We start from the raw sequence: 22,493 nt of genomic DNA on the forward strand, positions 1-22,493 counted from the left end.
TTTTTTTTAACTGTAACAACAAAGGCACAAGTGTCAAAATATTTAGAATAGATCAACTGAACTTCATCAAAATTAAGACTTCTTACATTTTGGAGGACCCTATCAAAAAAGTGAAAGGACAAACTACAGAATGTGAGAAAATATTTGCAAATCCTAAGTCTGATAAGAAATTATTTGCAGAATGTATATATATATATATATATATATATATATATAAAATTCTTGCATATCAACAATAAAAATGTTCAAAGGATTTGAAACCTCATACACTACACGTGGAAATGTAAACTGATGAAGCCACTTTTGAAAACGACTTGGTGATTTAGTAATACGTTAAATATAACGTTACCAATGACCCAGCAATCCACTATAAAGTATATACCAAAGAAACTTGTAAACATATCCACACAAAAGCTTATACATAAATATGGCAGCGTTATTCATAATATCTCTTAAGTGGCAAAACCCTAGCTGTTTATCAACTGATTAATGGACAAACAATACTATGGTGTATCTATACAGTACAATATTTAACAACGATTAGAAGAGGAATGGGGTGCTAATGAATTCTAAAAGTGTATGAATCTTGAATACATTATAAAGGTGAAATAATCCAGTCACCAAAATATATATGGCATGATTCTATTTATATGAAATTACCAGAATAAGGAAATCCAAAATGACAGAAAATAGATTAATAATTACTGAGGTCTGCAGATAGAGAGGAATTGAAAGTAACTAGTAAAGGTTACAAGCTTCTTTTTGTAGTGATGAAATGTTCTAAGATTGCATACTGGTGATGGCTAGCCAACAATGATAATATAATACAAAACATTTACATTAACTTGCCATTTTATGATAAAAACATATCTGACCCTCTCATTGACCATATACATGTTATATATATTTATGTAAATGCACCTTTCCATAGAATTTAGTCAGCAGATGGAATTTCTGAATAGTATACCACTCTAGCATGTGCACTTCTGCTTTTTGATCTCTTCCTCCAATCTTTTCCATGGAAATACTGGTCTTTACACTTCACTTTGTATAGCCCATGAGTTTTCACCATCTTTCAAAAGCCACTCTGGTTTAGTACTACCTCTAAGGATCCAGCCAGCATTTTAAATCCCATATCAAGAGAAAGGGCTTTCATATGGATAAACTCTATTGTTCAGCTTTATGTTCTGCCCTCCTTGATCCTGAATCCTTAATATCCATCCCATATACATTCCCTTGGCTCTTGAAAAGTTTGTTTGCTTCATAAATCACGGAGCTCCTTTGGAATATACTTATTTCCATTTTACCAAATCAAGCACCTCCCAAACTGAATTATGTTGTAATATAATCCATTGTCCAGGAGGAATGACAGGCAGACTACATGACAGGCAGACAGGCAGAAGAGGGAGAATGCTGTCTTAGAAAGAAAATACCTCTGATTGTTTAAGGATGAGGAAGAGAGGTTGCTTCTAAATTCTAATAGAAAGGAGTGGACACTTCTATAGATCCAGAGGGTTTAGAGCAGTGTCAGCATTCACATTTTCCAAATATTTCATCCTAAATCTCAGAGCACCAGCCCTTCCCAATAATGGCAATAACCTTTGTTGTAGCAGATTTTCAGGAGCTAAAAAGTAAACCTTTTTGAACTCTCTTAACCTTATACTCCTAAATAAGTCATTGAACTGATTTTCAGCTTTTTTGCTCTTTGGATTCAGGAAATGCTATATTCCCAAGAAGGCTCTCTGGCTTTCCCTATCACCTTTAGTTGATGATTAATCATTGTTAGGTGTTTTTTTTTTTTGCTGTTGTTTTTTCCTCATTAAAGATTGGGAGAGGTGGTAAAAGAGGGTTAAAAGGGTAAACTATATGGTGATGGAAGGAAAACTGACTCTGGGGGATAAACACAAAATGCAATATAAATGAATAGATCATGTGTTATAGAATGGTACACTTGATACTTATATAATTTTACTAAGCAATATCACCCCAAAAATATTAATAAAAAATTTTTAAAAATATCAAAAAAAGTTTTAAAAATTGAACCAAGATGGCATGTGAGAAACTGTAAATACACAAATTGCTGTTACAGGGCCCACTCTGCCACCTAGATTATTCATCATCCAGCTGCAAGACTGACTCTACAGTCAGCATCTAGGATGACTACTGCTACCAACTGTCAAAGGTCATGGTCCTCAGGAAACCTATTATTGGAAAGATATCTGCATGCAAGAGGTTTATTGGAGGAAAATGATCAGAACCTACATCTACGAGGGTTATCCTGCATTGAAGCAAGATGGCTGGGATTGTATCATCTTTGGATGCAGGCTTCCCACAAGAGAAATTCACCTGCAAGCTGTCAACAGCTAACTCTCCAGGCAGCTGGGAAAATAAGGCAGCATATGGGCCGCCCACCACTATGTTCCCTTTTGCACATGAAGCTGCTTTTTAAAATATTTTAAAAGGAATTCAATAATTTCTCTTACTCTTCTCATCTGTACGCCTTATATCCAAGTCTTTGTTAAACACCTTATAAGGAGTTTCAGGGCAGAAACCATTTCATATTTGTTTACTCACCACAGAATTGTTAATACAGTATGCTCACCATCCCTATTTTTATTCTTTTAAAGAATTCACAAATATTATAACTGTCCTTGCTCAAATGTTCTCCCTAGCATTCCTAGACATAAATTTCTTAACCAGTTTTCACATTCCCTTACAAATATCAGTGTCTCCATGTTTAATTGACTTTGATCATCTGTGTTTTTTTGTTGTTGCTTTTTTTTCCCATTTGATATTCCATAACAGGTTTCTCTGTGACTGTTTTATTGTCATATTATATGTCTGTTACAATTATTTATGTCTATATTTGATATATAGAGTACTGTATAGTTTATGTAAAAATACATGTTCACTACAAAGAATTTAAGAACTGCATAAAACTACAAAAAGTAAAAGAAAACTAAATCTGACAACTTAGAATTAACAATCATCTACTTAGAATTAACAATATGAACATTAAATAAAGAATTAAGTAGGATAAATATTTTTAAAAGAATAGGTTTTTAAGACATTTATATCAAGGAAAAATTATATACAATAAAGTACAGAATCAACAGCTTAGTGGTTACCAGAGGGTAAGGAGGGAGGAAGGGTGATAGAAGAGAATAAACAGCATCAAATATATGGTGATGGAAGGAGAATTGACTTTGGGTGGGTGATCACACAATAGATGATGTATTATAGTATTGTAAACTTGAAACCTATATAATTTTACTAACCCATGTCACCTCAATAAATTTTTAAAATTAAAAAAATTAAAAAAAATGTAATGCCAGTGTGGTTTCATCCCTTCTTTAAATGTTTACATAATATTTCCTGCATGCCTAAAAAAACAAATTCTTCTCTCTTGAATTCCAATATTTTAGCTAAGAATGCCATGTTGTTGAACATTCCATATCAACTATATTTTTATGATATTTATATTTAATTTGATGTAGAGCTCTCATACTTCCTCCTGCATCCTTTCATCTCACCTGTTTGTTTATTATAATTACCATTTACTATTATTATTATTAGTATCTACACATGTAATTTTTATAACTATTACAAACTCCATTTTTGGATCATGTTCTTGCAACTTTGGAAACAATTTTAGTTCTACTTATAAAGTTGTCTAATTCAGGTGAACTAATTACTTTTATACTGGATCATATTTTTCTGTCACATTTATTATCATCTTTCTAATATTATTTAGCACTTTAATATGTATTAACACTTATTTTTGCATTAAACTCCATAAAAACGCAAATGAATATAACAATAAGTGTTTAATAAGTGTTTACTTTAGCTCATACGTCTGTGAATTGGCAGGGAGTTGCATGAGCTTATCCTACTCCTGAGAGTAGTGGAATACAAAGGGTGTTTTTTTCTCATGGTGAAGACAAGAAACCCAAGAGATTGAGTGGAAAAATGCAAGGAACCTTAAAACCTAGGCTTAAAACTGCTTATGGATCAATGAGTAGAAAAACTAGCTCTGCCCCTTTAGTGGGAGGAATTACAAATTCTAGCACCTCACCCCAGTCAAAATGGCTATCATCAATAAATCAACAAACAACAAATGCTGGCGGGGATGTGGAGAAAAGGGAACGCTAGTGCACTGTTGGTGGGATTGCAGATTAGTGCAGCGTCTATGGAAAACAGTATGGAGGTATCTCAGGAATCAGAAGATAGAACTACCCTATGATCCAGTAATTCCACTCCTAGGCATCTACCCAGAGAAATCCAAAACTCCAATTCAAAAATCTGTATGCACTCCTATGTTTATTGCAGCACTTTACACAATAGCCAAGATATGGAAACAACCGAAATGCCCATTGGTCGATAACTGGATTAAGAAGCTGTGGTACATTTATACAATGGAGTATTACGCAGTCATAAAGAAAAAAAGAAATCTTACCATTTGCAACAACATGGATTGATCTAGAGAACATTATGTTAAGTGAAATAAGTCAGAAAGAGAAAGACAAGTACCATATGATCTCACTTACATGCGGAATCTAAAGAAAATAATATGTGCATGAACTAATCAGAAACAGTTTTGGGGACACAAAAAACCGAGAGTTGTTAGATGGGCGGAGGGGAGGGGGTTGGGGATGGGAGGAAAGGTGAAGGGATTGGGGGGTGGCTGGTGACCACAGGATGGCCTCAAGGTTTTTTTTGAGAATTACTTTGGGGAACTTATTCAATAGTGTTTGGGGATTTTGTTGGGTGTCCGATGGACATGTGTCCTGTTTGGGAGACCACCTCAGGGATGCTGTGGATGCCTGGTCATGGCATTGTACACCAGAGGCTGGACATTAATGAATGCCAACTATAATTTTATGTGTATAATGTGATGGCTCGGTGTGAGGTCAGGGTGGTGGTGGATGGGGGAAGGGGAGTTCACAGTGTGAGGGATGTAAAAATAAAATAAAATAAAATAAAATAAAAATTCTAGAGTGAATACAGGACAAAAGAATCAGATTAACATTGCAGTCTGTCATGGAATGCTTTCATGTATATGTTCTGTGATTTTTTTTTTATATTACTCTTCTGTTAGTCATTGAAATTCTGTTCTTTTCTGATTTTGATGGAGTCAATATTAATAATGCTACCTTCCTTTATATCAAGTCTTTTCTTTTAATTATGTTTTTATCTTTGTTGAGTTCTTATAATAATGACTCCCTGCCCTCAAGTTGTTTTCCACCTTGAAACACATGTGGATGATTTCCTTTTATTCCTTGCATTTTGCTGGGGAGAGAAGTTTCATCTGATGTTGTGTGAAAGACTAGAACATCTAGTAATGCCGATACTAGTCTTAAATGATCTCTACCAGTATTCCTTCTACTTTATTAGAGTCAGTATCCCAATCCCAAAGGGACACACTGAGTATTTATAGTCACATAATTAAAACTTACACCATGAAATAGGTGTGTATTCATAGAGGTGCAGACAAAACATGGATATAAATTTAATTATCATGAATAGATTTATTTTCCTAAAAATAGCAACATATTTATGATACCTTATTAAAACTTAAAATACATTTTGCTATAGTGTCCTTGTGTTTAAATCTTCATTTACAAACTAGCAAAAATATATTGGTTAGAATTTTATGAATTATGTAAAAAGATGTCTTCCTACCTTTAAAAATTTATTTGACATATTGTGTGTACATATATACGTATGGGTTTGTATATTGTGAAATCTTACCACAATAAATATATTTGATTATAATTTGCTGGACTATAATAGCAATGTCATAAACTGTCCCAATCATATGCATTCGTACCCTACTGAACCTATTTTACATATATTGTTTTAAATATTATCATTTGTGTGCATATGCTTTTAAACAAAGTTTATCATTCCTGCTTAAATTAGATTTTTAAAACTTTCTAAAAGTATATATCTGATATAAAAAGAACTCAGTATCAGTATCATAGTCAATGATTAAATGAGAAAAATATTGGAATAACTTTATTTTTTCTAAATTATGTATTTATATTTTACCCAATTATAATATTTATAAATCATGCTAGCATTAAAAATTCCTGAAATTTATGGTTATGTCTAAGGTCCTAAATAATTGGGTCAGATAATAAAGAGACTAGGATATATCTTATGGATATAGATAGATACATGAAAAATGTGCTATTCCACAGATATTCATAGCTATTGCCAAAAATAAAAGAAGTAGACACTTTGTTTGAAGCTCACAGTGTGAGCTTTCAACATCAGCGTGTGTTATGTTATCATGCTGTTTGGGCTCTGTTCTACTTTTAGAGCACCTCAAAGAAGAATAAAATATTTTTAATCCATTCAAGCTTTATTAGTATTCAGCTGAGATATGAATAAAATATATTTTAATGCAATCATCATTTTATATACGTATGTGTGTGTGTGTATATATATATATATGCATACCTATTTAGCTATGTATCTACTATCCATACATACATCCATCTATCAACTTATTCAGTTTTCAGATTATTAGAGTCAACCATCAGATAACTGTCAGTAGATTTAAAGATAGAAAAAAAATCTTATCTGCAGGAAACAGTTTTCATATCATGTAACATGAGATGTTTCAAATGCGAAATTACAATCAGTATTGTTGAGAATTATTCTAACTTGTGTTTAATGAGTTTTTTTGCCACATAAATCATGTGTTGTATTTTAAACAAGAGTTTATTTTAATGGTTAGGGAAATAGACAAAAGGTATTAACAATAAAAAGATGTGACTGAATTGCTCAACTTGCATTATTTTTAAGGAAAAAAGGTTATTGTTACATTGATTCATGCTTTCTGGCTCATTTTAGGTGCTAGAATACACGGTAGTATGGTATTAGATAAAGAAGTTACAGGGAAAACATTAAAGAGAAAAGGAAAAATATGCTAGTCACAATGGAAGTGATCAAATCAACAAACACATGAAAACTGTGTCATTCCACAGATATTCATAGCTATTGCGAAAAAAAAAACCAAACTAGACACTTTGTTTGAAGTTCACAGTATATGTATATATGTATATATATATGTATATATATATATATATATGTATATACATATATAAATATACATAGATATATTTCAAATATATATATAGTATTCATATTATATACTATATAGTATATATGTATATTTCAATATACATATTCATATTATATATATATATATTTCAAAACTAGATAGAAATGAACAATTATATAGATTGATTATAGAGAAAGGATTCCGTATCCATATAGATTTCCTAGTAAAATCCATATATTATTTAGACTTTACACTGAAAAATGAGTATGCAAATTGTTACCTGCGAATATTCTGGATATTAGGTTCTATGGATGTAACTCCAGACCTTCAAATCCAGTTTCCACTAATCAACTATATTTTGTATGTGAACTTGAGTAATTTGTTTATACTACCTACTCCCTAGTTTCTGTTTCTATTAAAAGGGGTTAATAACGGTACCTGTTATTTAATTTATGAGTGTCTATGAGAATTTGAATAGCTTTCTAAAAAGCTCTTAGAAAATCAACTAGTGCATAGGTAGTGCTCAATAAAATACACATATAATAAAATGTTTATACAGAGAATACCCAGTTAGAATGTGTAAATTACAATGAAAATATTTTGGAAGTTGATTGTTTTTACCTTAACTTTGCTGGTTCCCCTTGGCATTTAGCAGGTCACACTAATACTGCATTTAATAATAAATGTGAGCTTAAAAGCCATAGAGAAACTTGAATATAATATCATTCAACTTTTCCCCACCTTTAGACTATGTAGCATGTGATAAAAATGATTAGTTTGTGCATTAACTATTGGATAATGTGAAAATGATACAATATGGAGGAGAATAATGAAGGAACTATAATTTACAGAAAGCTGTTCAAGTTGACAGTTTCAAATTTCAAATAAAGTGAAGAAAATTTGAATTATTATTACAAGAGAAATATAACATCAGTGAAAGAATAGAAAAAACATATAGAAATATTTTGTTATATCCTTTGAATATAAAAAGGACCACAAAACATAACCAATGAAGTACAGCAGCTGAATCTTAATTTATTTGGTTTATTCTCCCCAGATTCCCCATAAAGAACAGGTGAAATACTGAGTAGGAAAAATCTATCCATAATGTTTCCAGCTCCCAGACATATTTATCGACTTGTCATATGAGGAATATAAAATAAAGTGTTTTTAGTTTCTATTTATTGAATTCCTATGGGCATAACAAAACATAATGTAGTATTTACTAATTTATTATTTGTGCCTAAACGATGATAATAGATGCCATGCCCCTAGGTAAGACCAACTCCTTTGTTTGCTTTTACCTTTCACACCCTCTCACCTACTGAAGGTTTTTGTTACATTGATTCTCCCTTTCTCTCCTGTACTACTAATTATCTCTTTTGTGTTATTCATACCAGAATATAAATAACTATTTTTCCATCTTGAAATAGTGCCATTTGTGAAAACATAGATGGACCTTGAGGTTATTGTGCTAAGCGAAATAAGTCAGACTGAAAAAGTGGAGAACCATATGATTTCACTCATATGTGGGATATAAAAGTGACAGAAACAAACAAGACAAACAAACAAGCAAAAGCTCATCCAGGCAACAGTTTATGATTACCAGAGAGTTAGGCTGGAGGTGGGTAATAGAAGAGGGTCAAATATAAGGTGATGGAAGGAGAACTAACTCTGGCTGGTGAACATACAATGCAATATATTGATGGAGTATTATAGAATTGTAAACTTGAAACCTATATAATTTTATTAACCAATGCCACTGCAATAAATTTAATAAAAATAAATAGTCCTGTGCTGTTTTAGTCCCATTTTCCTTCTAACTTTTGATTCATTTATCTCCTCTACAGGAAACCTTATTGAAAGTATAGTATGTAATTGCTGGCTTCATATTGACCCCTTCCACTGGTTTATATTCATACAAAAAAGCTCTCCTTTACAAAGTCAACAACAATCTTCACATTGTCAATTTCAGTGATCAAATTGCATTAATCTCATTTTAGTTATTTAGAAGCACTTCACACAGTATATCACTCATTTTCTTGAAATACTTTATTCACCTGGATTCTTGAACACTACTCTCATCCCTAAACTAGCAGTGTTCCTGGGCTTAGTTCTTTGACATCATTATTTTTTATTATCTATCCTAACATTCTAGACTCTCTCATGTAGTCCAGTGATTTAAATATCATCTCAATAACTCTTGGATATGCGAACTAAACCTAGTTCTTTATCTCTTGACCTCCAGTCCCAAATATCCTCCTCCTACTTGACTTCTTCACTTGTATGTCTGATAGTCATTGCAAACTAATGCAAGAAAAACTGAATTCTGTTTACATATACAAGTACCATATAAATATATTCTGATAAAAGTTGCAATGCCTTATCTCTGTAATCTGATTTAACTTCAGAAAAAAATGTTTATGAGTGTATACACGCACATATTTTCATTGTTAGAATATGAACTGTATGTTTTCTATGGACTCAGTCACATCTTATCAGTGAGTTGTCTATAGTGATTAAGAATATTGCTTTCAGTATAATATCTCACACTCATTCCTGAGGAACTCTAAGAAACATTTGTTAAATAATGTAGGTAAGATTTATGGTCTGATGCTCCCTTACAAATACAATATTCTACGAGAATTTTTTTAAAAAATGAAGATAATATTTCTATGGTTCATAAATATTAGACTTAAATATTAAAGTTACAAAGTATATTCCAACACTACAGTTTTCATAAGATTCCTGTACTTAGACTAACATCTCTCTAGAATTCTAGGAACTAAAATAAAAGATGCAAAAGGAAGTACCTCTATAGTATCGAAAGCTAGGACTTCAAAGTTATTTGTGCTCAGTCACATAGGTTATTCCTAGTGCAGCCTTCATAACTATCGCTCGTATCAGCAATTAATAATTGACTCTTTTCATATATATGCATACACATGTATACATTTACATAAATATATATTCATAGAACATAACAATATATGTATGTACGAGGTCAGACAATTAAGTTTACGAACTCATCCTAGAAAAAGTGCTACATACCTCATTGCTGAATATCATTACAGTCACCTTTGAAGTACTCCCCTTGGGAAGCTATGCACCGATGCCAGCTCCTAATCCACACTTCAAAGCAATTTGGGAACTCTTTTTCTGGAATAGCCATCAGAGCTGTTATCGTATTATCCTCGATGTCCTGAATGTCATCAAAATGTCTCCCTTTAAATATTTCCTTTAACTTTGTGTAAAGAAAAAAGTCTTTGGGGGCCAGATCAAGTGAGTAGGGAGAGTGTTCCGATACAGTTATTTGTTTATTGGCTAAAAACTCCCACACAGACTGTGTGAGCTGGTACGTTGTGATGCAAGAGCCATGAATTGTTGGCGAAAAGTCCAGGTCGTCTAATTTTTTCACACAGCCTTTTCAGCACTTCCTAACAGCAAACTTGCTTAACTGTCCAGTTGTTACAAATTCATAATGAATAATCCTCCAGATATCAAAAAGGGTTTAACAACATTGCAACAAGTTCACGAACTTAATGTTTGACCTCGTATACCGGAGTTGACAAAAAAATTTACACAAGTGGACACTGGTCAATGTTGCTCAAGCAGTAGTTCGCTGTAATCAGAAGGGTCTGGACAGTGATGGTAACCAATTTGAGCACCTCTTGTAATTGTAGAAGTCAAACATGACTTGTATTCCTCATTTGTTATCGGTATATATTGAGTATTAAAATTTTAAAAGATTTTTCCTTTCTTAAAATGTGTACACATTTTTTGGCACCTCTTGTATGTATACAGTAGTCCACCCTTTTCACAGTTACACTTTCTGCAGTTTTAGTTACCTGTAGTCAACAACATTCTGAAAGCATTCAATTGGGGAAAAACAACACAAAAATAAACAATTCAGAAGGTTTTTTTTTTTTTTTTTAGTTTCAGGTGTACAAGACAAGGTAATACTTAGACGCCCACCATCTACATCCCTCACACTGTGAACCCCCCTCCCCCCACCCACTATCCCTCCGACCTCACACCCAGCCATCACATCACACACATAAAATTATAGTTGGCATTCATTAATGTTTAGCCTCTGGTGCACAACGCCACGATCAGGCATCCACACCATCCCTGAAGTGGTCTCCCAAATAGGACGCATGCCTATCGGATACCCAACAAAACCCCTACAACATTATTGAATAAGTTCCCCAAATTAATTTCCAGAAAACCCTGAGGCCATCTTGCGGCCACCAGCCGCCTCCCAATCCCTTCACCTTTCCCCTTATCCCCAACTCCCCCCCCCCGCCCATCTAACAACTCTGGTTTTTTTTCTTTGTGTCCTCAAAACTATCTCTGATACTCAAAGTGATGGAACAATTCAGAAGTTTTGAACGGCATGCCATTTTGAACAGTGGGATGAAATATCTCCCCATCCTGCTCCCTCCCACCTGGAATGTGAATCATCCCTTAGTCCACAGGATTCACACTGTATGTGCCATCTGCCTGTTAGCCACAGACATTTACCAAACATCCTCACTCTTAATCAAATTACAATAATCACAGTCACATCTAAAACTGTTTAATATCTTTCAAAAGATCTGAGAACAAATAATTCATTAGGACAAAGCATTGACAACTTCTTAACCAGAAAACTATATTAGGCATTTGGGAGTATCAACTGCTCTGACTTATCAGCTAAACTAATCAAAAGTGGTAACAACTTAGGAAAAATTTTGTGTATAATTGATATTATAAGACAATGCAAATCACTCAAACTATCAGATTTTGGAAACTATATAAATCATTTTTACTTCTCTTTTTTTCATGGTAACAATTTGTTTATTTTTGTAAAAAAAAACACTACCAAGCTGTCTTTCAGAGTGGCTGGACACATTTTGCATTCCCACTAGCAATGCATGAGCATTTCTGTTTCTCTGCATCCTTGCAAGAATTTGGTGGTGTCAGTGCTCTGCAGTTTAGACATTCTAATAGGCGTGTAGTGGTATTTCCTTGTTGTTTTAATTTGCATTTTCCTGAATATCTGAATCATTTTTACTCCTTAACATAGTATAAAAATTACCTAGGAAAGGAAAGAAAATTTCCACTTTATTTTTTTTTAATTTATCCCTTTCATTTTTTCATTTGCTTTGATGTTTTAGAGTAAAGATAAGAATCAGAAAACTGTTCCTAGGTTACATTCCACCTATGCAGCTTATAAAAATGACACACTGTTTTACATTCATGCAGCTTCTGGGTTTTTGAATAAGTACAGGATTTGGTAGTCTATAGCAGTGGGATAATCACATTACAGTAATTTTGTTAACAAGGTACTGTATTAACTTGTAAACTAAAGAGTCTAGGCCAGTGGTTTTCAAACTAGATGGGGTGGATTTTGCACTCAGGGGATATACAAAATGTCTGGAGACATTTTTGATTATCATGACTGGGATTTCTACTTTATCTACTGCATGGAGGCCAAGGATACTGCTAACTATCCAACAATGCACGGAAAAACTCTCACAACTCACAACTATCTGACCCAAAAGCTCAACAGTGCTGAGGCTGAGAAACCATGGTCGAGGCAATATATAAGCAGCAAAGCACAACTTAATATTTATTATTAGTAGTATTAATTATTATTATTATCATCATTATTTTTGTCTCAAAGAAAGACTTCTAGCTTTTCTCCTTAAATGAAATACGGTGGCTAAAAGAAGAGTGATCCTAACAATGCATTTCCACATCCTGAAACATTTATGGTTAAATTTGAATTAACTTAAAATGTATAAATATATGGTGTTTATAAAATTGACAGTCTATATTAATAACTAAATTGAAATCACATAATAGAAAATTATTATTCTCATACTATTTAAAGGAGAAATACATATCTATGTTTACTGGAAAAATATTAATTTATTCTAAGTAAATGATGATATTGAGAGGATATGAAATATATGGAATTGACAACATTGTAATCACTGATTTATTAAATGTATTTCAATTGAATATTGTAGACAACTATGTATAGCGCCAGATGGGTACTGGTCTAAATTGATATTAATAGAAAATAGAAGTGTTTGACTGAAATAACATTTTGGATACAAATCTGTATAATTATCATTTATTTACAGCCATCTTCTATTCACTTTCACGAATATCTGACAAATAAGAAAACATCATACTAATAATGGGCATATGTATTGAAATAAAGTATTATTAAAAACCAACTTATTCTTTCTTAGACATAGTTATGAAGTAAAAAAAAAAAAACAGTGCTTTAGGCCATTAGGTTAAAAAACAAAACAAAACAAAAAACAAACAAACAAACAAACAAACAAACAAACAAACAAAAGAACTTGTCAAACACTACATCTAAGTAACTAATTATAGTAATACTTAGACTTTTCAAAAATTGAGAGTGATTTGATTAACTATAATCAAAAGCAGGCATACATTTCCCTAAAAAATGTAAGGTAAGATTTTTAATAATGAATGTCTGATGAGCAAAATTAAAACAAAAATCAGCAACCAGATCCACTTAGATAGATGTAATCATGTGATTTTAGTACTATTTAAAATCATGTTTTGCATGCATAAGTACTGTTTTTGAAAAATTAATTAACATATATATTCATTCAATGATTATAAAGTACACTTTACTAAATCATATATTTAATTCTATATTAATCTATACATCTCTGAAACGATGACATAATTTAAAATAAGATTTTTAAACACTGTCAATACAAGTATTCATAAATTATTTGCTAATAAATAAATTATAGTCTGTACTATAAACTATGAGATATTTCTCATCTCCCAGTATATTGCATGTTTTTATTAATAAAATAAATGTTTTTTGTTTTTTGTGTTTTTTTTTTTCTCGTCTTGACATTTATTGCATGACTAAATATTTCAGAAAAAAGTGTATCTGATTAGGGAGATTTAATCATTTTAGTGTATTATCAGTAAGATATGATTTAACTTTACTTTGGCCAAATAGTTTTAATAGAAAAACACTTTATTGAAATGGACCTAAATTACAATTATTGAAATAGTAGACTGTTTAGACAAAATTGTGTATTTGTAGACATTCTCACATAATACAAATGTTTTAAAATTGTGTTTGTTTGCATTTGTGTCTATATACAGTTCCTATATATATGTGAATAGTCATTTGATGGGTTGGATTTTGCCTGAGATGTATGTGTTTGTGTATGTGTATGTTTACATGAATGTGAAAAGAAGTATTTGTGTGTGGGTGTGAAATAGTTTTCTGATGGATGAAATTTGCTTGAGATGATTGGTTATATTAGAGTATAACTTTCAATTTATGTAGTTCATAGACAGTTAAATATATACTAAGAACCAGGTTGACAATCTATCTTCATAATCTAATATAGAAAATAAAATATTTATCTTATAAATCTTCATTATTCTAGCATACCTCTTTTTTCTTTGTGGAGACACACATTCTGCTATACCTACCATTATGTAGGCTGGATTATTATGAAGTTAATGCATGGAGACATTATGCCACCTGAATTTCTCAATTTTAGAGATGCTGTGTCTCAGTTTCAGTGTCATGCTTCCAATGTTATTCACTTTAATTTTTTCCTTCTTGAAATAAAGGAAGGTATCTGAACCTCCCACTGAGTGAGAACAGCTCACTTCCAATGTTCAAGAAAAGCATACTTTACATGAAGTGGAAAGATATAGTGAGAAAAACAGAGTGTTTAATCACAATTTTGGATATTAGGAGATAGTTACCTCCAGTGATTTATTTCCAACTGAGTAGTATATATGTTTGTATATATGCAAACCCATTCCTACTTAAAATATATGGGACAGTAAATGTCAATTCCATTTAAAATCATGCCTAGTGGAAATAAAAGTAAATACGTTATTATGAAATCCTCATTTTTAGCAGTTTTGTAGCTTTTGACTAAAAATTATATGTCAGGCTTAATATGTATTTTTTCTGAGTTAAACATTATACAGAACAATTTTTCTATATAATACTCCTTATATTAATTTTTAATACCAGAGATTGTGAAGTGAAATTATTTCTTATGCCAGAGTTAAAAATGAGGAAAATTCTCCCTGTGAATGCAACAAAAGTTAGTTATTAGAGAATGAAGAAAGTAAGCAACAACAACACACACACACACACACACACACACACACACTGTACAATTGGTACAAATGATTAGATGGTGATTAAAATTTACTCAAAGGAGAAAAAATACAATTTCAGGACAAGTTCTTATCCTCAAGAAAGGAATACCATTACATACAATGGGAGAGAGTATCCATTTACATTCCTGAATAAATGTATACCAAATAAACCTAATAGAAATTTTGAGTGCTTTGCAAATGAAAATAAACTTAATATATAATATAAATTAATATATATATAAACTTGCCTAGATATAAGACAAATGCAATTCATCATAGAGACACATCATTAACTATCGGTGTTATATAACGCCATGGGTACAAAAATTAGCTAGCCCATTATACTTTTAATGGTATTTATTAAGGATATTATACAATATATGCAAAAGTGAAATAAGTAAAAATATTACTTGCTTGAAATATTGTTACTAAAAGAATGTATACTCTTTCTGTGCATGTTTGCCTTTGCTTTGAATATGCTTTTTGATCTCCACTAAGAGGGATCAGTGCTTTCTAGTTCTTTCAGTCTTTATCTGTATCAAATCTTTTCTTTTGGAAAGCATCTGGTGTCCATCATTTACACTCAATTGTGAATATGATCGCCTGATAATTAAATAGTCCTGTAGCAGGTTAGTGTCTTAAAGATCCCATAGTCCAACAGAGCATCTTCTATTTGTTAAGCACTAACTTCAAAACCACCAATATAAAGATAAACCAGATTATTTTTTGGAAGAGTAATTTTATTTCTCTTTAGCTTAAATTAGCATACATTTTATTGAGTATAGTGATAAGCATATTGTGTTTTTAAAAATTGATCCTGCATATGGTGTGCAGAGAAACAAAGATATTTTCTTTACTCTCTTAAATATTAAACTGTATGAAGACTTGTAACAAACATACAAAATAAACTATGAACAAAAGTATCATACTAAGTATAAAATTAATCATCTTTCCAGTTTAATTCATATTTTAGGTCATTTTCTAGTTTTCCATTCTTGAAGAACAATGAGCTATCCCTTCAGTAAATTTGAAAAGTTAGCATTATTTTTATTGTGATACAGATCATGTGTTTGGGAAAAACGGAATGCAATACATCCTCAAATTAAGGTAAGTGAAAACCTGCCTCTCCCACCTATGACTCTTTGAGGACAGTTGTGTGCTAAGAACAAAAGGTCGGCATCGGGGGTCAGGCAATTAAGAGGTGCATTGTCTGTAGAAAATGTTGAAGTTATCATGAAACAGACTAAAATGCAGAATCCTGGATATTATTCTGTGCATCAGAAATTCAAAACAGCATAAGTGAAAATTGCCATTGCCTGAATTCTTTGTTCATCATTATTGCTAATTTTATTTCATAATTCTTACTGAAATAATTTTATCATCTATAAAGGGGCAATGTGAAAAGTATTTTGGTAAGCAGAGGAGACAGAATATGATCTCTGGTTTCCTTTCCCTTATTCATGCCCATGCCCAACTAATTTTCCTGAATTTTCTGCCTACCAAAATTCAGTTTCCAAATTTGAATGTCATTTTATACTTAAAATATTCTGTTTTAACTAAAGCACTAGGCTCTCTTGTTCATCTAAATACTGATGCCATTTCTGGTTACTATCACTCACTTTCAATTTATATAATATACTGTATCTTGTTTATGCTTATATCAATCTTATTTCACCATAACTATAAACCATAATGGGACACTGCTATAAAAATTAGTCTCTGTATCCTTAAAAACTGCATTGCTTTACCTATTTTGGACATTCAACATTTATTAATTCAACAAATATTTATTGAGAAAATTGTATGCTTTAGATTTTTGGGGTTAAAAATACAAAAATGAAATGATTCTTGTCCAGAGAAGTTAAAGGATGGTATTGAAAATAACAAATATTGTGAGAGACTCTCGAAATACATCATTTCACATATTTCCCAAACACTGGGAGCTAAGTGCCATTGTATCGTGTTTGAAGGTAAGGCAATGAAATGCAAAGACAAGATTGTGTTACTTACCAACATTGTCATAATATAAGGCAATTGAGCATATTCTCTCAGATGCATAGTATTGCAATGGCTAGACTAGTGATATATGTAGCACAACACTACCTATTGTTTTTCTTCCAGAGTTATACATTACCATCTATCTATATTTCAGGCAATATTTTCTAACATGACTTATTAAAATAAATGAAGTGTAGTCTTACCTTTAGTACATCAGTACCTAAAATACCTCTAATTTTCAGAATGCTAGGATTTTCTCTCTGTCTTTCTTTTAACTAAGACTTGATATATAATATATAGTTTTACTGGAAAATATATTTGAACCTAACTTATTTTAACTGTTGTGAAAAGGGACTTTATATTCTATCCTTAATAAAGAAAAGGGCTATCGGCTTATTATTTTAAAATATTCCAAATTATTTTTTCTCTTTTTGAATAATTCAGAAACTTCATAAAATGTCTTAAAGTAACAAAATCAATATAAATTGAAAAATATATAAGTATTAAACTTGCCTTTGCATGTCCTCATCCACGTGCTTCCTGCTAAATGACATTTTACAAGCTTCCGGAGCTCTGCCAATAAACAGTTGCTGAGAGAATACGGGAAATGGGCCCTCCAGAAGACAGAAGGTATTTCATACCTGAAAATATAAATGAATTTACCTGGTGTCAAATCAACCCACAGTACCAAAAAAAAACTTTGTTTTATGAAATATCTTTTGAAATGTGCTAAGCATATCTCCTTGGCTTTTTTCAAAATAGCATTGTAGTAAAGACCATAAAAATTAAAGTATGACTCATACTTCATCAGGAAAAGTGTGTACTTTGAACTATCATTCCTTTTCAAATCATTGTCTACATATTTCCTTTTTAACATAATAATTATTTAAACCAGACAAAAATAGATGAACAGCCAGAAGATGTCTTAGGCTTTTCAAATAATTTGTCTTTTTGTCTGAAGATTTTTTTTTCTTTAGTTAAGATTTTCCCAAGTTCATGGAAAAGCAACCCAGAAATTCTTATCATTAATATTACATAGAAAATTGATTATTGTTTCTATTAAGTAATTTAGTTCTTAATACTGTTGATGTCATAACTTAGGAAAATGAAGACCTTAAGTGCTATATACATTTTAGGATTGCTTAATTATTAAAACCAACCCAGAAATTTGAAGTTTATTACTTCAAAATTATGAATTTTTGCCACATTTACTTATCTCATAGATTTATTAAGGTCTAGTAACGACTAGTAATCCCATATATTTGAAAAATATTATCGAAAAAAGAACACTATTTCACCTCCAGTGAAGAAAGGTAAGTATGTGTTTATCTATTTCACAGACTATATTAGCCAAAAATTATCAACACAAAACAAGTTTTATATTATTTAACAGTAAATGAGTCCCAATGTTCTCAATATAATACATGAATTTTATTTATGTATCAAGAGGTAACAATTTACGCTAAATGAAAATATATCCTCCTAAATGCTATTAATAAAAAACTTTTTTTGATATTCAGAACTCATGTATGTTTTCAAAAGTATACTCCTGATCTCTAGGAATTTTTTTTCATAAAATATTATTACTAAAACCAATCATAAATATGTTGGCTCTTCTATTGGATTTTGTTTCACTGTGAGTCAAGTGGCAGAGAAGGACAGAAAAAGTCAGAGGCAGACAGAGAGAGACTGAGATGTGGAGGAGCAGTAATCCCTTTAAGATCTTTTTAAATATTATTTTCTCTTTTTGTCATTGAAAACAAGGACCAAGGCCAATGCTCCAATATTTTCCTAATTTTAATAGCATATTGGCTAACACAGTCTTCACAGAAGGGGTCAAGTGAGCGCTCTCAATTTTAGATAGAGAGGCCATAAAAAGAAAATGTGGTATATATACACAATTGAATACTACTCTGCCATACGAAAAGATGAAATAGTGTCATTTGAAATATCATGGATGGATCTTGAGGTTAATATGCTAAGAGAAATAAGTCAGACAGAAAAAGTCAAGGACCATATAGCTTCACTGATATGTGGGGTATAAAACTGAGATCAACAAAGGAATAAGACAAACAAATATAGAAACAAAAACTTATAGACACAGACAATAGTTTAATGGTTACCAGAGAGTGGGGTGGTGGTGTATGAGGGTAAAGGGGATCAAATATATGGTGATGGAAAGAGATCTGACTCTAGGTGGTGAAAACACAAAGTGATATATAGAGATGTATTACAGAATTGTACACTTGAAATCTATGTAATTTTACTAACCATTGTCACCCCAATAAATTTTAATTAAAAAAAAAGTATTTGTTGTGTAACACTTTGTATAATTGATGTAAAACTGTTCATTCATAGAAATCATATTGCCATGTTGTCTAGTTAAAAATAAGTTGAAATCTACATTTAGGGAAATAGACAGAACTCTCTAAATTTTATATATGCACTTTTAAAACAAAACAACAAAAAAATGTTTGATCATCCAGTTCTTTCCATAGGTTAGGGAAGTTCTCTATTACTGTTTAAATACGCTTGCCCCCCTCTGATATACCCATTATTCTTATATTGCTTTTTCTAATGGAGTCAGATAGTTCTTGTAGAGTCCTTTCTTTTTTTTCTCACTGTCAAATCGCTCTCATTCCCAGATCTATCTTACATATCATTAATTCTTGATGATAGACTATAAATAATTACATACCCAAAGATGAACTCCTGATCTCTTAACTGCTTCTTTCACTAGCCGCATAATCCATTTTAATTAATTTTGATTAATGAAAAATATATACCTCTAATTCTCTTTGAAGTTGATTTCATATTTCAAACCAACTTACCAAGAATTTGTATTGGCTTTTTTTACAAAATATATTTAGAGCATACCCACTTTTTTTTTTAATCACTTTCATTACTAAGACCATTGTCAAAGATATCATTATCTCTTATCTGGATTAATGCTATCTTTTCCTATCTCTGCTTGCACTTTTGTTCTACCACATCACAAATAAATTCTCAAAACAGCAGCCAGAAGGCCCAAATATCTGAATGATCTCCTCCCTCCACATTTCCTAATAATTATCACAATGGCACAAAAGTTTATGGTATTATTTGTCTGACCTTATTTCCTAAATTTATTGGATTGAAATATATCTTTTGAAAAAACACAACAAATACAATGATATTTCCTGAGCTAGAGATACATTATTTATTTTTGTGTAGATCTAATAAATGAATAAAAGTTAATTATATATCAGATGTGTGGTTCTAAAACTTATAGATATAGATATAGATATAGACATAGATACAAATACAGATATATATATATATAGATATACATCTATATCTATATATCTTTATATATCTTTCTTTCTATATCTATCTTTATATCTATCTATCTATATCTATATCTATATATATGTATATACAATGGCACAATAAAACAACAGCTAAATAATTAGAAGAAAAATAAATGTTTATATGGAAAACACAGAAAATTTAATAAGCATAGTTCCTGGTTATAGAAAGTGAAAAGTAGACTGATTCTGATGTGATTATTACAGTTACGTTTCTTCTGGACTTTGTTAGTTCATTAGGATTTTGAAAAATAAACTTATTTTATCATTCTTTCAATACATAGAATAGTAGCTATTTATTCAATAACTATGAAACTATATATATGTATATATAGAATATAAACATAATAAAATGTATAATTCTGAGAAAGTCATTTATAATCTCAAATCCCTTTGAGTAAATTTTACAGTTTTTTTTTTTTTTCCTGATACTCTGATTATCAATTGTTTATAGAACTTATATTACCAAATAGATGCCACAACTATGATTGTAGTGTTAGGACTTTGAGTGTAGTTTCAGGAACAAACTCAAGTAAAATTTCACTCAAAGTTATTAGTAAATAACTATTTTTGACAGGAAAATATTCTGAATAAAAGGTCTTCAATTCTGGGATTATTTTGAAAAATTAACTGTATTCTTATGCATACATATATCCCCCCCATTAAGAATATTCACAAAATTTTATCTGGATATCAATTTTAGGTGACAGTTTTATCATTAGCAGGAAGGCAAGTTTGTCAGTATTGCAAAAATTTTTCTGTGCAAAATCATACAAAAGAAAAGTTGCCCAAATTATTCATGTTCTCAAATAGTTTGAAAGAGTTGGAGTAAAAAAAATCAAGCAAAGTCAAATATAGCCTGAATGACAAAAAATATAGTGAAAAAAATTGGAATGAACATGAAACAGATATGGTTCACTTTTATTTTCCTTATTGGTTAAAAAAAGAAAATTGCAATTAACATTCTAAGTTATATCCATCCTCATGAGGTTAGTTTTGTTTTAACTATATATGTTTCTGTTTGTTTGTTTGTTTGTTTGTGTTTTTTTTACATTATATATTCCATTTAGGTATATAAATGACCAATAATTATATCTAGACAAATAAGGAAAACATTAAAGTCCCATTAAATGGGTGGGCTAAATCTAAATTATCAATTTTATACTTACTTTTTTATAATTTGAGTACATGAAAATTCAAAGAAAAAGTACAAGATAGCACTACATTTATGGAAAATAAATCCCTTCTTTAAACTGTTAAATAAAACAGTTATTAAATCTGCAATCCTAAGTATGAATATTGGCAAATGTTGTGACTCACATTGTTACACCCAATAATTATATATTGAAAAATCCTTACACTTGACCAATTATCTGGTATGTGATTTGAAAGAGATGGATTAGCTTTGTTTGTCTCATTTTTATTTAATTAAACTGACTAGATTACAGTGTGTAGCCTAAATTCATAACTATTTCTGTGCATTTACTTAGGTAGTATTTCCTATCATGAAAGATTTTTGCTTGTCTCTCAAAACCTCATATAAAGACAGAAATCCTCCATGAAGCCTTCTGAAAGTAAATATTTCTTTGAAGTTCTATAGTATATATTTCATTCTATGTGGAAAATTTAATTGTAAATTTAAGAATAATAGAAGCATTTTCTTCTTTATCTGATTCTAAATATGTATATCAAATTGCTTATTATGTGCCAGGTACTCTTGCAAGCATTTTACACGTATTATTATTATACTTATTAATATTTAATCCTTATAAACCCTGTGTGAAAAATAATATCAAAAGAGCTAAAGTAAAAAGAAAACAAATTATTGAATTTGTTAATCTTTTAAGGCTCTAGTAGACTCAACACAAGGTAGTTATCCAATAAAAATTAAGCAC

The sequence above is a fragment of the Rhinolophus hipposideros genome (genome assembly GCF_964194185.1).
Source record: "Rhinolophus hipposideros genome assembly, chromosome: 4".
Lineage (NCBI taxonomy): Eukaryota > Metazoa > Chordata > Mammalia > Chiroptera > Rhinolophidae > Rhinolophus > Rhinolophus hipposideros.